Source organism: Protopterus annectens, chromosome 7.part0, assembly GCF_019279795.1.
Source record: "Protopterus annectens isolate FY-2018-M chromosome 7.part0, PAN1.0, whole genome shotgun sequence".
NCBI lineage: Eukaryota > Metazoa > Chordata > Ceratodontiformes > Protopteridae > Protopterus > Protopterus annectens.
In genome coordinates, this window is record NC_056739.1 from 1,995,801,083 (window position 1) to 1,995,813,180 (window position 12,098).

A 12,098-nucleotide genomic window follows, 5' to 3' on the forward strand; every position below is an offset into this window, starting at 1 on the left:
CAAATATAACCAGACTTTGATTTCAGTAGAATCCAGCCAGCAAGACTGAGTGTCTTAAGAAGACTTGAAATCCATCACAGTAAGCAGCAACATATAATTTTTCAGATATCCTCTTTGAACGTCTCAGTTTCATTTGCTCCTAAGGGACAGAATTCGATTTAATACTGTCCTCAGAATCAACCACATCTCGCCAATCCCTATCACTCATTTCCATGAAATCAGCCATTGTGCTCGCACCATTTTTCACAGGGTACAGTGGCATTACCACTTAGCAGTTTTTTTTAATCTTTCCTCTGATTGATGTTCAAATGTTTCTTATTTACCTTATAAGAAAACATTATTATGCTTGAATTTATACTGATTATACAGGAAGTCACCTATGATACTCAAAGACAATTCGGAGATTTCTTTATGTAAATTAGCCATTTTGTGCCCATTGTCACTAACTAAAATTCTCATATTCAACACCTTGTTTATCAAAAAATTCAGCTCATGATGTAAGATAGAACCAGTCTTCATTCCAATGGGGAGCTTCCATAATCTCAAAACTTTAGGAACATGGAGTCTAGAAATATTTCCGCCAAAAAAATTGCTGTCAAGCTGAAGACTTTTAAACTTAACTTACTCTGTAAAGTAGAAATGTGAACCACGAATATTCTTGTTAGCTGTCTTGTGGGTGTAGTTGTTACCAAGCCAACTTTCAACAGGTGTAGGATATTCTTTTGTACGTGAACCACTGGCAGCTGAATTAGTAGGGGAAAGCACCATACTTTAACAGAGATCAACCACATTAGTTTGACCAGTCTGTCTAAATGTATCTTTGTAGTTAATACATTTATCAACCTGAGGGGTGGAATTCTCGGGCCGAATTTTCATCAGATTAAGCACCTGGGAAAGCTGTTGGATAAACACTGTAAGATTCCCCACTAATGGAGGAAAGTCCATCTGCTGTACAGGAACTAAAACATCCAAGTCCTCACATGAAAGTAATTCTTGTGATGACATGTTGGGTGCCTCAAGAGTTAAAAAAAAAAACTAACTTGTAAACAATGCATCAAGTATTAAAACTTATAAAACAATAAACAAAACAAATATGCTGACCAGTCACCATGTGGAAATTGGATTTCATCAGAACACTAGTAAAATTCAAAAGTACATTGAAAATGCAACCACCCCAGCCAAAATCAATATAAGCAGTCAAGTGCTGTTAAAGACATAGTACCCTTTTTTAGAAAGCAAAAACAAACAAAAAAAGTAAGACATTTAATAAGACCTATAGCTGTATCTAATAATAAAATTAAAAATAATATTGCATCTATACACCCACAGAGTTAATCTTTAAAGTACTGCTAATACTCACTGCTTCATTCAACCTGCTGGGGTTTGCCGCCCCAGTTCTAAGCTGCCAAAATAACTCCCCCTCTTGTTCTAATTTATTCTTCCAATCCCCTTCTCTTTCATCCTGCCTCTCTTTTTCCAAAATAGTAAACAGGAATTTGCTCTTAATCTGACACTCTCATGTGCCTTTCTAGGGTAAAATATACTTGGTTACAGAACTGATTCAGCTTCTTCTTGGGAAATAAAAAGGGAAAAAATGAGCAAATTGCAAACCCTTTTTTTGCCACTAGATGTACAGCTCTCTTCAGTAGCAGATACTGGGCTTGTGTCATTAGCCTGAGGGTGGATGGGCTGAATTTTCCTAAGAAAGGTCAGGATAGTTCTTTTCTATCAACTTCAGGAAATAACATGTCCTCGTGGTCAGAATTCTGGGTGTTAGATGGGTCAGACAGGGTTTTCCCATCAACCTCTGGAAGTTCCATAAGCTGTGGCATCACACAACTGAGGTTTCAACTGTGATGGTTTTGCATATGACAACAAAGTAATAAAACCTTCCTTTTAGTTCTTTTGTGCATGTTATGAAACTCAAACCAAGCACAGAGGATATTGTATGAATTAAGGCACTGGGAACCATGAGTGTGGGGAAAGTGGAATAAGAGGGGTACCAGGTACTTGACTTGCTGCTGTCTTGTAACAGTCTGGTTCCTTTCTGCAAATATCCTGAAGGTGCTATGACATATGAGAGGAAGAAAAGAGAGTTATATACTTCCCATAACACTAGGAAGAGTAAGTTCATCCTCATCAACAGTCTGAGTAATGTCTTTAGGTGTTAGACAACTCAGCATATTCATATGAAACCCACACACAATACATGTCCCTCACCCATAATGCTCTACAAACAAGACCCTTCTCTCTAAATTTCAGTCATGCTGTACCACGGTGCAGCAGGAACTTTTAGAACTATAGAAACCTCTATACTATGTCAGTAAGAGGAATAGGGATGGGGTAGGTATATTAATGAAGATGGACCCTCTCATCCAGATCTATCACTTATATCTTGTATGAGGACATTTGTCTGAACCAAAAGCAGAGCAGAGTCCCAAGCTGATTCCCCTGGATGGTTATCTTCATGGGAACATGCCTCTAACGGTGGATCTGAAGGAAGACCTAGATATAGATCACATTCAGTTCACTGTGTCTAGAAAAAAGTACTGAGTAAAGCCCACATAACTGTTGCACAAATATCATCTAAAGATGCATTTTCAAACAAGGCCTCAGATATACTTAACTGAATGAGCTCTAAGCACTGAAATTTAAAGTTTTACTTTTATTTTTTGCAACTGAACTTAATAGAACCAGTCAAACATCTGGAAAAGATAATTATAGGAAATGTAAATGCCAATTTCTTGTTAGAAAAGGACATAATCATTTATTTTCCTTAAAGATTTGTTTCTGCAAACACAAAATCTGAGTTGTTTATGGACAATCCCCTCTATTACAATAGTTAGGAAAGAAGACAGGCAGGTTGATTATTTGAGGTCTGTTTCAGTAGTTACCTCAGGCATAAATGATAAACGTTTTCACTAACAATCTAAGCTTATGAAATTCAAATACTGCATAACACTTACAATCAGAAACCATTCTAGATGAAGTAATGACTACTTGAAAAATGTGCTTTCCAAAATTAAAAATTCAGCCCTCCACTATCGGTTGGTTCCTTGATGGAAGGTCTATTCATAGCTGCCTCTCAAAAATGTCTTAAAAAAAAAAGTTTTAAGGGTATTAATAACAAATAGCAGCAGAATGGTCTGTGGTAAGAACTCTTGTCTCAAAGCTGCAGGGTCTGTGGTTCAGTCTCAGTTTCTGGTCACTGTCTGCACTGTAGCAGCAGCTGGTTCAAAAGGAGGAAGAGTCAATTTCTCTATGAAAAAAAGCAAATATATAGAAGGAAACTTTTAGTTATGTACTTACCATAACTTTGGATGTATGGGATCCATCTCGCCTACATTCATAACTGATGGGTTCGGAGCCGATCCGTCGGCTCCGACTCGGCCACTATACACTAGAACTAAGTCTCTCATTGGCTGGGCTACCCCTTATCCCAGAATGCACCATGCCTGCTTCCCCAGATCTTGTTTGTTCGCTTTCATACATTCATACAGGTACAGAAACACATACCAATAACTGTAACCAACTTGAACCCTTCCAGAGGAGAGCTAAGCAAGATCAATATTTCCTCCAAATCCAAAAGGTAGGGGGAAGGAGGGTGGGTATGTATGAATGTAGGCGAGATGGATCCCATACATCCAAAGTTATGGTAAGTACATAACTAAAAGATGTAATGGGATCCTATCTCGCCTACATTCATAACTGATGGGACAGCGTCCCTAGCACCTAAAACCCCGGGTGGCTCACTGGAACACACTCCTGAGAACTGCGGAACCAAATGAAGCTCTGCCTCGGGAAGCCACATCAACCTTGTAATGAGAAATGAAGGTGTGCGGAGAAGACCACGTAGCAGCCGCACAAATATCATCTACTGAAACTTTGGAGTGAAAAGCTACAGAGGTGGCCATAGCCCTGGTAGAATGAGCTTTGAGTGGGAAAGGCAACTCTCTGCCTGACTGGGAATAAATGAAAGAGATGCAATCCTTAATCCATTTGGCAATGGTGGTTTTGGCAACTGGTAGACCTAACCTATTCTCCGCAAAGGACACAAACAGTTGGTTAGATTTTTGTGTCTGAGTGGTCCTATCTAAGTAAAAACGCAGTTGCCTGTGAACATCCAACTGGTGGAAGGTATATTCTGCTCTATTAGAAAAATTTGGAAAGAAAACTGGGAGATCCTTCTGGGGAGGGGCTGAAAGAAACTTATTAGGCCTGGCAGGCACCGGTTCCGCTGTATCAGGATGTTCCCACACCCTCCGAGAGATTAGATCTAATAACTCGTCGAAGGGTGGAGACACCCAGGAGGAGGAGGGCTGGGCCCCGAAGGCCTTGAGGAAGACTGACTCCTCAGCGGTAGGGGCTTTGGATTGCCAATCGCCTCTCTGTCTCAAGATCTCAAGGATATCCGAGAAGGAGACGTCATCCGAGGACGATTTAGGGGACCCCTCCGCATCATCGAGGTCAGTATCTGAAGTGACGGATTCATCTTGGGAATCAACGTGCTTCCTCTTACACAGTTTCTTCCTTGGGGGTTCATCTGAAGCAGATTCAGAAGGACCCCCTGGAAGAAGGGAGCCCTCTAAGGGGGTATCCTCAGGCCCCGGGGCCCCACTGTCGTGGGAAAGAATGTCTCCAGAGGCACCAGTACCCAAAACTTGGGAAGGTGGAGTAGAAACCTGCTGAACCGGCAAGGTCATGGCCAGCGCACTCCTCATGGCCTCAAAAGCAGGACCTCCCGACTCTGCAGAGGGCACTTGCTGAGAGACCACGGCGGTACCGGGAATACAAGCGACCGATGCTCCGAGGGGAAGACTGGGCATCGAAGAAGCGAGCTCCACAGTGTTGCCCTCGGCCCCCACCGAGGAAGACCCGGTACCAAACCCTGACACCGAGGACAGGGTAGGAATGAAGATCGGAGCAGAGAAACTCTGAGGGGGTTCCTGCTCCGACTGGACGATTCCGCTGCTTTCTACCCGCACCGACTCCAACGGCTCCAAGGGGGTCGGAGGAGGAATCAAATGCATGGAATGTGGAATCGGCTCCAAAGCCGAGTGGGCTGGAGCAGAGATCATTTTAGTAAAAACTGGGGACTGGAACAGCCTCTGGATAACCCTATCCAAATCCGAATCCGACAACCTAGAGGATTTGGAGGAAATAGACTGGGGCCGAGAAGACTTCTGCCTCGGCTTCGATAAAGCAGGGGATTGGCTCTGAAAGGGTTCCAGCACTATCGGAGCCAAGACTGGAACCGTTTGTAACAGTGTCGGCGCCGAAGGAGGCTCCGGGGCAGAGGGGAAAGAGTCTGAGCTGCACACCTCCAACGGCTCCGAGACCAAAGGAGCCGAAGTAGGTGATTGGCCTCTCGATGCACTAACCTGCGGCTCCGACACCAATGGAGCCGAGGGAAGAAGCACCGAGGCAGACCCTTCAACCATCGGCTCCGAAGCCATTGGAGCCAAGGAAGAAGAAGTCGATCCATGTTTCTTAGCTGTCGGGTCCGACGGACTGGTCGGAGCCAACGATCTATGCTTCTTGGGTGTCGGGCCCGACGATCTCTTCTTTTTAGAAGCTGGAGATGAAGCTAACGCTTCCTCAAATGAAAGCTTAATCAGACTCCTAAGTATCAGCTTGTTTTTTCTTTCCTGGAGAACCCTGGAAGAAAAAGCGTGACACACACTGCAAGTATCCTGTAGATGTTTAGGTCCTAAACAGTACACGCAGACAGCATGGCTGTCTGTAATAGACATTTTATAATTACATTTTGCACACTTTTTGAACCCTGATTTCTGCTCCTTAGACATTTTGAGCACGGTAGAAAAATAGGTAACAGTTAGCTAGAATACACCGGTAAACTAATATATGGGCTAAAGCCCTCTAACTTAAACGGGCTTAGCCCGATACAACAGGTCAAAATACACAGAAGTAAGGTAATATGTGGGCTAAAGCCCTCTAACTTAAACGGGCTTAGCCCAAAAACTATTTCAGTCACACAAGAAAAAAATATAAACACACAATAAGGGCAAAGGCCCTCTAACTCAAACGGGCCTTGCCCAGTACACTAGAAGCACGAAAAAAAATAAAATCTAAATTTACACAAAACTGACCACAAACGCTCACAAAGCTGTTAAAACAGCTGTTTGTTTAAAAACTGACAGAAACCCTAGCCAAAAAGACCAAAAAGGTCAAGAAAATACACTTAGCTCCAGCCAAGTCGAGACCACGTCCAGCTTGAAAAGTGGCAAACGAGATCTGGGGAAGCAGGCGTGGTGCATTCTGGGATAAGAGGTAGCCCAGCCAATGAGAGGCTTCGTTCTAGTGTATAGTGGCCAAGTCGGAGCCGACGGATCGGCTCCGAACCCATCAGTTATGAATGTAGGCGAGATAGGATCCCATTACATCAATTCTTTACATAAGGTTCAATACAAAAGTGCCCCTCAAAATGGTCTTACACTGGGCAGTGTGGCCAAGATGGTGAGCAGTTAACAGCACTGTATTTTAGCGCTGCTTCATTTTAACATCTCTGACAAGATTTTTACAAATAAATTCAAAGAAAATGTTTCAAAATATGATGGATGTATAATTAAACAACTTCTGAAAGATTTTCTACAAAACAAGTTTGAAACTCTTTTCATTGCTTTTTCTTGTCAAGAAAACAAATAAGAACCGACCACCTCAAAATGAGTCACTCTAAGTCCAGTGTATGGGACAGTACAATGAAAAGGGACATACAAGCTACACTTAACATCATCAATGAGCTACCCATGAAGACTGACAAACTGGAAAGCAAAACAGACAATGGGGGGATTCAGTAATCCTCCGTGTAAGACTAACCAAGTCTTACTCGGAGACTGACGTCTAAGACTATGACGTCAGCGTGCCATGCATATTCATGAGGGCTCGCTGACTCAACTGGAAGGCTAACATGGAGCGTGTAAGACTGCAGGGGGCGTGTCGGACTGCCGAGCAGTCCAAATATCCACGCCCCTGCAACTATATAAATGTGAAAATGACAAGTGCAATGAGCGAGTCCGCTGAAATGTACACATAGCAAACACTACACATCCCCACATTCTAAACCCCTTTGTAATTGTAAAATGTAAACTTTTTATTTATTTATTTTTTATAATTCCCGATATAGCTGCCCGTATTTGCGCGTGTTTGCGCGGGTGTGCCCATTGCTTAAATAGAAGTTATGTTCTTACCATAACGTTCCATGTTAGTTGTCTTCTTCTCGCCTTCTTCTTGCTGGATGGGCTCTAAAAGCTTCGAGAGTTGGTTCCAGGCTCCCCTTATATCCCACAATGCTAGGCGAGAGTTACCTCAGATCTCGTTTGTAAGCTAACCCAGCTTATATCAATAACAGTATAACTGTAAATAGAATCCACCTCTAACAGCAGGAAGAAAGGGTGACCTACATCCTGAAATAAGAAATATGCACAATAGCATATGACTAAGAAAGAGGTGGTAGAAAGAGAGGTCACGATCACAACTCCTCTAGGTCTGTCCAGGCCAGGGGAAGGAGGGTGGGGCAGAAGAAGACAACTAACATGGATGTCTATCTCTTCATTCTTGCTGGATGGGACCGTCCCTAGCACCTTGTCCTGGGTGGCGGAACAGACTCCTGAGAACAGTGGAACCAAAATTAGCTCTATGCCTAGAAGCTAAATCCAACTTATAATGGGAAATAAAAGTGTGAGGAGTAGCCCAAGTAGCCGCTGAAATGGTGTCAATAGGCAGTCTGTCTTGGAAGGCTAAAGAAGTAGCCAAAGCTCTGGTGGAATGGGCTTTAGGTTTATTAGGCAGTTTTGGTGTCTAATCTCATAAACAAGGGTAATCAGAGACGTTAGCCATCTGGATAATGATACCTTTGAAACTGGAAGTCGCATAGGAGACAAACAGCTGATCAGATTTTCTGAATTGTTTCGTCCTGTCCAAGTAGTACCTTAATTGTGATGAACATCCAGGCAGTGTAATTTTTGTTCAGACCTATTTGCATACTCTGGGAAAAACACAGGGAGGTCAATGCTTTGGTTTAGATTTGATGTTGAAACCACCTTAGGCAAAAGGACGGGTTAGTAAGGAAACTCTGTCCTTATGGAACAAAAGATAAGGAGCGACAACTGAGTGCTTGAAGTTCTGAAATTCTTCTAGCTGATGTGATAGCCACCAGAAAGAGAGTTTTCCATGATAATAATTTCAAGGAACATGAAGCTGCAAAGGGGAAAGAATCAAAGAAGCAAGAACTAAATTTAGGTCCCAAGGAGAAGGAGGATTTCTTATAGGAGGTCTGAGAAGAAAAACTCCTTTCAAAAGCAAAGTTTGTGGGACATTAGGGCAGATTCAGAAATGCCCACATGAAAATTAGAAATAGCTGCCAATTGAACCTTAAGAGTAGATGGAGATGAACCTGCATGGAAGAGTTCAGCTAGAAAATCAAGGACTAGTTGGATGGAAGCGGTGAAAGGATCTATGTCCTTTCCTTGTGCCCAATATGAGAAGCGATTCCACTTACTCAAATAAATCTTTCAGTGGAAGATTTATGGGAAGCTATCAATATATCTCTAACCGAGTGAGATAATTGAGGAAGCCTGGCTACAGTTGGAACTGGAGGAACCAAGCAGTGAGGTTCAGAGAGGGGAGGCGATGAAACTGACCCGACTGGTGGATCAAAAGATCTGGAACTAGGTCCAGATGCCACGGGTCGCCCAAGAGAAAGCGATGTAGAAAGGGGAACCACACTTGTCGAGGCCAGTAAGGAGCAATGAGGATCAATGAGGCCTTCTGAGCGATAGCTTTCTGTATTACTTGAGAGATCAGAGGAAAGGAGGAAATGCATACAGAAGTCCCCAAACTTGGACTAGAGCGTCTCTGCTGGGTTGGCCTGGTAAAGGGAATAGAGTGAAGTATTCTCTGCACTTGCTGTTTTGGGGAGTAGCAAAAGATCGCAGCAAGGCTGACCCCACTTGAGAAATATCTCTCTCACTACAGAGTCTTTCAGAGACCACTCGTGAGGCATGAGTATAGCTCTGCTCAACTTGTCCGCAATGTGATTGGACTTCCCAGGGATGTGCGTTGCTATCAGAACACGCTGAGAAGAAATCGCCCATTGCCACAGTCTGAGCGCTTCTCGACACAGGGGTATGATCTGGTTCCGCCTTGTTTGTTGATGTACCACACTACAGACATATTGTCTGTCTGGATTGCAATCGTTCCCAAGGGAAGAGAGTCTTGAAGGGCTTGCAACGCTAAAAGCACTGCTCTCATCTCCAGAACATTTATGTGCAAGTGGCATTCGTTTGGTTGCCATGTGCCCTGGACTGTCCTGCCCTGATAATGCCCCCACCCGATCAGGGAGGCATCCGTTGTCAGAGTAGCAACCGGAGGAGGTGGAACAAATGGTCTTCCGACAGGAGCTGGGGAAGACATCCACCACATGAGATGCTTTTGCACGCTTGCGTGATCATAATGGTGTGAGACATTGGAAGTTCCTGGTATGACCATTGAGAAAAAGCATCCACTGAAGGATCCGCATGTGGTATCTGGCCAATGGGAGGAGAGGTATGGCCGCTGCCATGATTCCCAACACCTTTAGAACTAACCTGGCTTTGGCTCTGTTGTTGTTGAGAAGAAGTGACACCAATTTGTGAAGGTCTGATATCCTTTGGTTAGTTAGCGTTGCAGACATGTTTATAGTATCTAAATTTGCGCCTATGTAGGTAATAGTACGACAAGGCGACAAAACAGACTTAATTTATTGAAATACCCAGTTTTTGACAAGCGAAAAGTATAATCTCTGGCCATCAGAAGGAGATGCTTGGTGGGAGCTGTGAGAAGCCAGTCGTCCAAATATGGAAACACCTGGAATCCTTGTCGTCTCAGGTGAGAAGCTACCACTGCCATGCATTTGGTAAACACCGGGGGCAGTGGTGAGACCAAAGGGCAGGGCCCTGAATTGAAAATGACTGGTTCCCAGCCTGAAGCGGAGGAATCTTCTGGGCGTCTGTTCATTTTATGTGATAGTACGCATCCTGAAGGTCTATAGAGCACATCCAGTTTCCTTTTCCCAATAGGGGAAGAATGGATTGCAGCGTGACCATCGAAATCTTGTTTTCTTGACTGATCTGTTCAAGATACTGAGATCCAAAATTGGTCTCCAGTCCCCTGTTTTCTTTGGAACTAAAAAGAACCTTGAGTAGATTCGGATCCTTGTTGGTCTGCTGACACTGGCTGAATTGCTCTTTTGCAAGCAGTTTTGAAATTTCCAAAGCTGCTATATCCCTTTGAGCGGTGGAACATCTGGAAGGGATTTTTTGACTGATTTGGAAAAGCGAAGAAAGGGATAGAACAGCCTTCGGAAATGATGGACTGTACCCATTTGTCTTGAGTCAGGGATAGCCAGGCTTCTGGGTACAGTGACAATCTTCCCCGACTGCCTCCGAAGATGGGCAGTCGGGCAACACCTCAGGGATGCTGAAAGGGCTTGTCAGGAAAGGCTTCCCGATTGCCCTGGTTCTGGACCCCTTGCCCCTAGGGCGTCTACCATTGTTATTCCCACCTCTGCCTCTGGTAGGAAAGCGACTCTGTCGTCAGGCTAAGTCCCTTGAGATTGTTTACGGAACCACATCTTTCCACCCTTCTGGCCTTTGGGGTAAGGCCTAGAAGGAGTCCGGACTCCGGCGGCAGAAAGGGTCTTGCCATCAGTCTCGCACCTAGTCAGGGTTTCTTTCACTTGAGGACCAAAGAGATGATCCATCAAAGGGAGTTCGTGAAAGACGTCTTGAAAGGTTCATAAAGTTGCATAGCCGCATCCAGGCGTGGCTACGTAACGCGACCCCTGTTCCTGCGTGTCTCCTCCCTCCACCGGCCGCAGAAGAGGAGGCATGGAGGAGTTGGAAATGGAATTAAGGATAGCCAGCTGCGTGTTCATTTTCTCTTGAAACCCGCAGCTGTAGGGTCCTTCAACATTTCACTCGCTTCCTTGATCAAGTCCCTTTGAAGACGAGTGAAATGGCACAGGTAATTCAGCGAACGCATGGTAAATGTCGCTGAGGAGAACATCCGCTTCGTACCTATCCATGGACCTAGATTCCTTGTTAGGTGGATGGACAGGCACTGAAGGATCAGCCAGTTCCTTCTTTGTGGCGGCAGCTACCACCATAGCATCCACAGAAACTCCTTTTGATAAAAATTGCTTGTCTGATGGAGCTGTGATGAATTTGGAGGGTCTCCTGGGAGTGGGGTCCACGAATCAGGAGCCGTCCATGCCTTCTTAGCAACCACCTGCATGAGGGGTGAAGGGGGACCCAGGAGGTGGAAGGGCGAGAGCCAAACGCCTCAAGATACACAGATTAGTCCTCCGAAGGGTTGAGGGCTGGCCAATTTCCCCTCTGTTTAAGGATCTCCAGAATGTCTGCAAATGAGACATCTTCAGAAGGGAACCCTCAGAATCATCCAGATCTGTGTCCGGCGTGATAGACTCAGGTGAGTCAATGTGCTTCCTCTTGCACTTCCTCTTCCGAGGGCTCTTCTGCCAAATCAGGAGAGGCCTCGGAAGAGGATGAAATCCCCAAAGGGGCTCCTGAGGAGCTGGCTCTCTGCGGTCCGGGATGAGGGAGTGAGTCGACTTACCCTGAGGCAGCATAGAGGGAGGGGCTGAGCCGACTGTGGAGTAGGGCCAGGCTCTAACACACTCCGGATGTCCTCGAATGCACCCCCGGCAGGCAGAGTCAGATGTCCCGCTCCGAGGAGCTAAGGACCCCGGCACCGACAGTGATGGCTCGAGGCCGATGTCGGAGCCGAACTCAAGCACCGAGAGGAGAGGGGTCGGACAAGGGTCGATGCCACTCACCCCTCGGAGCCGACGAGGGAGGTCGGCGCCGAGATTCCTCCATGGAAGAAAGCGGAGCCGAAGACAATTGTCTCGGCCAGTCTCGGTTCCGACACCCGGCTCGAACTCAAAAGAGTCGAAGGAGGAAAGAATTGATGGACGGGCAGGCACCGACTGATGAGTCGGGCTCTGAAGCATCTGGGCTAGTGCCTCGGACTTAAGTAGTCGACTCACCACCCTCTGAAGGTCATGATCGGAAAGCCTC

The 12,098-nt window shown here is 45.2% G+C and overlaps 1 protein-coding gene across 3 annotated transcripts in view; it reads right to left on the reverse strand.

Annotated features, from left to right (window-relative positions):
• HMCES (5-hydroxymethylcytosine binding, ES cell specific) overlaps positions 1-12,098 on the reverse strand; it is a 749,892-nt gene that overhangs the window by 18,357 nt on the left and 719,437 nt on the right. The window lies entirely within an intron of this gene.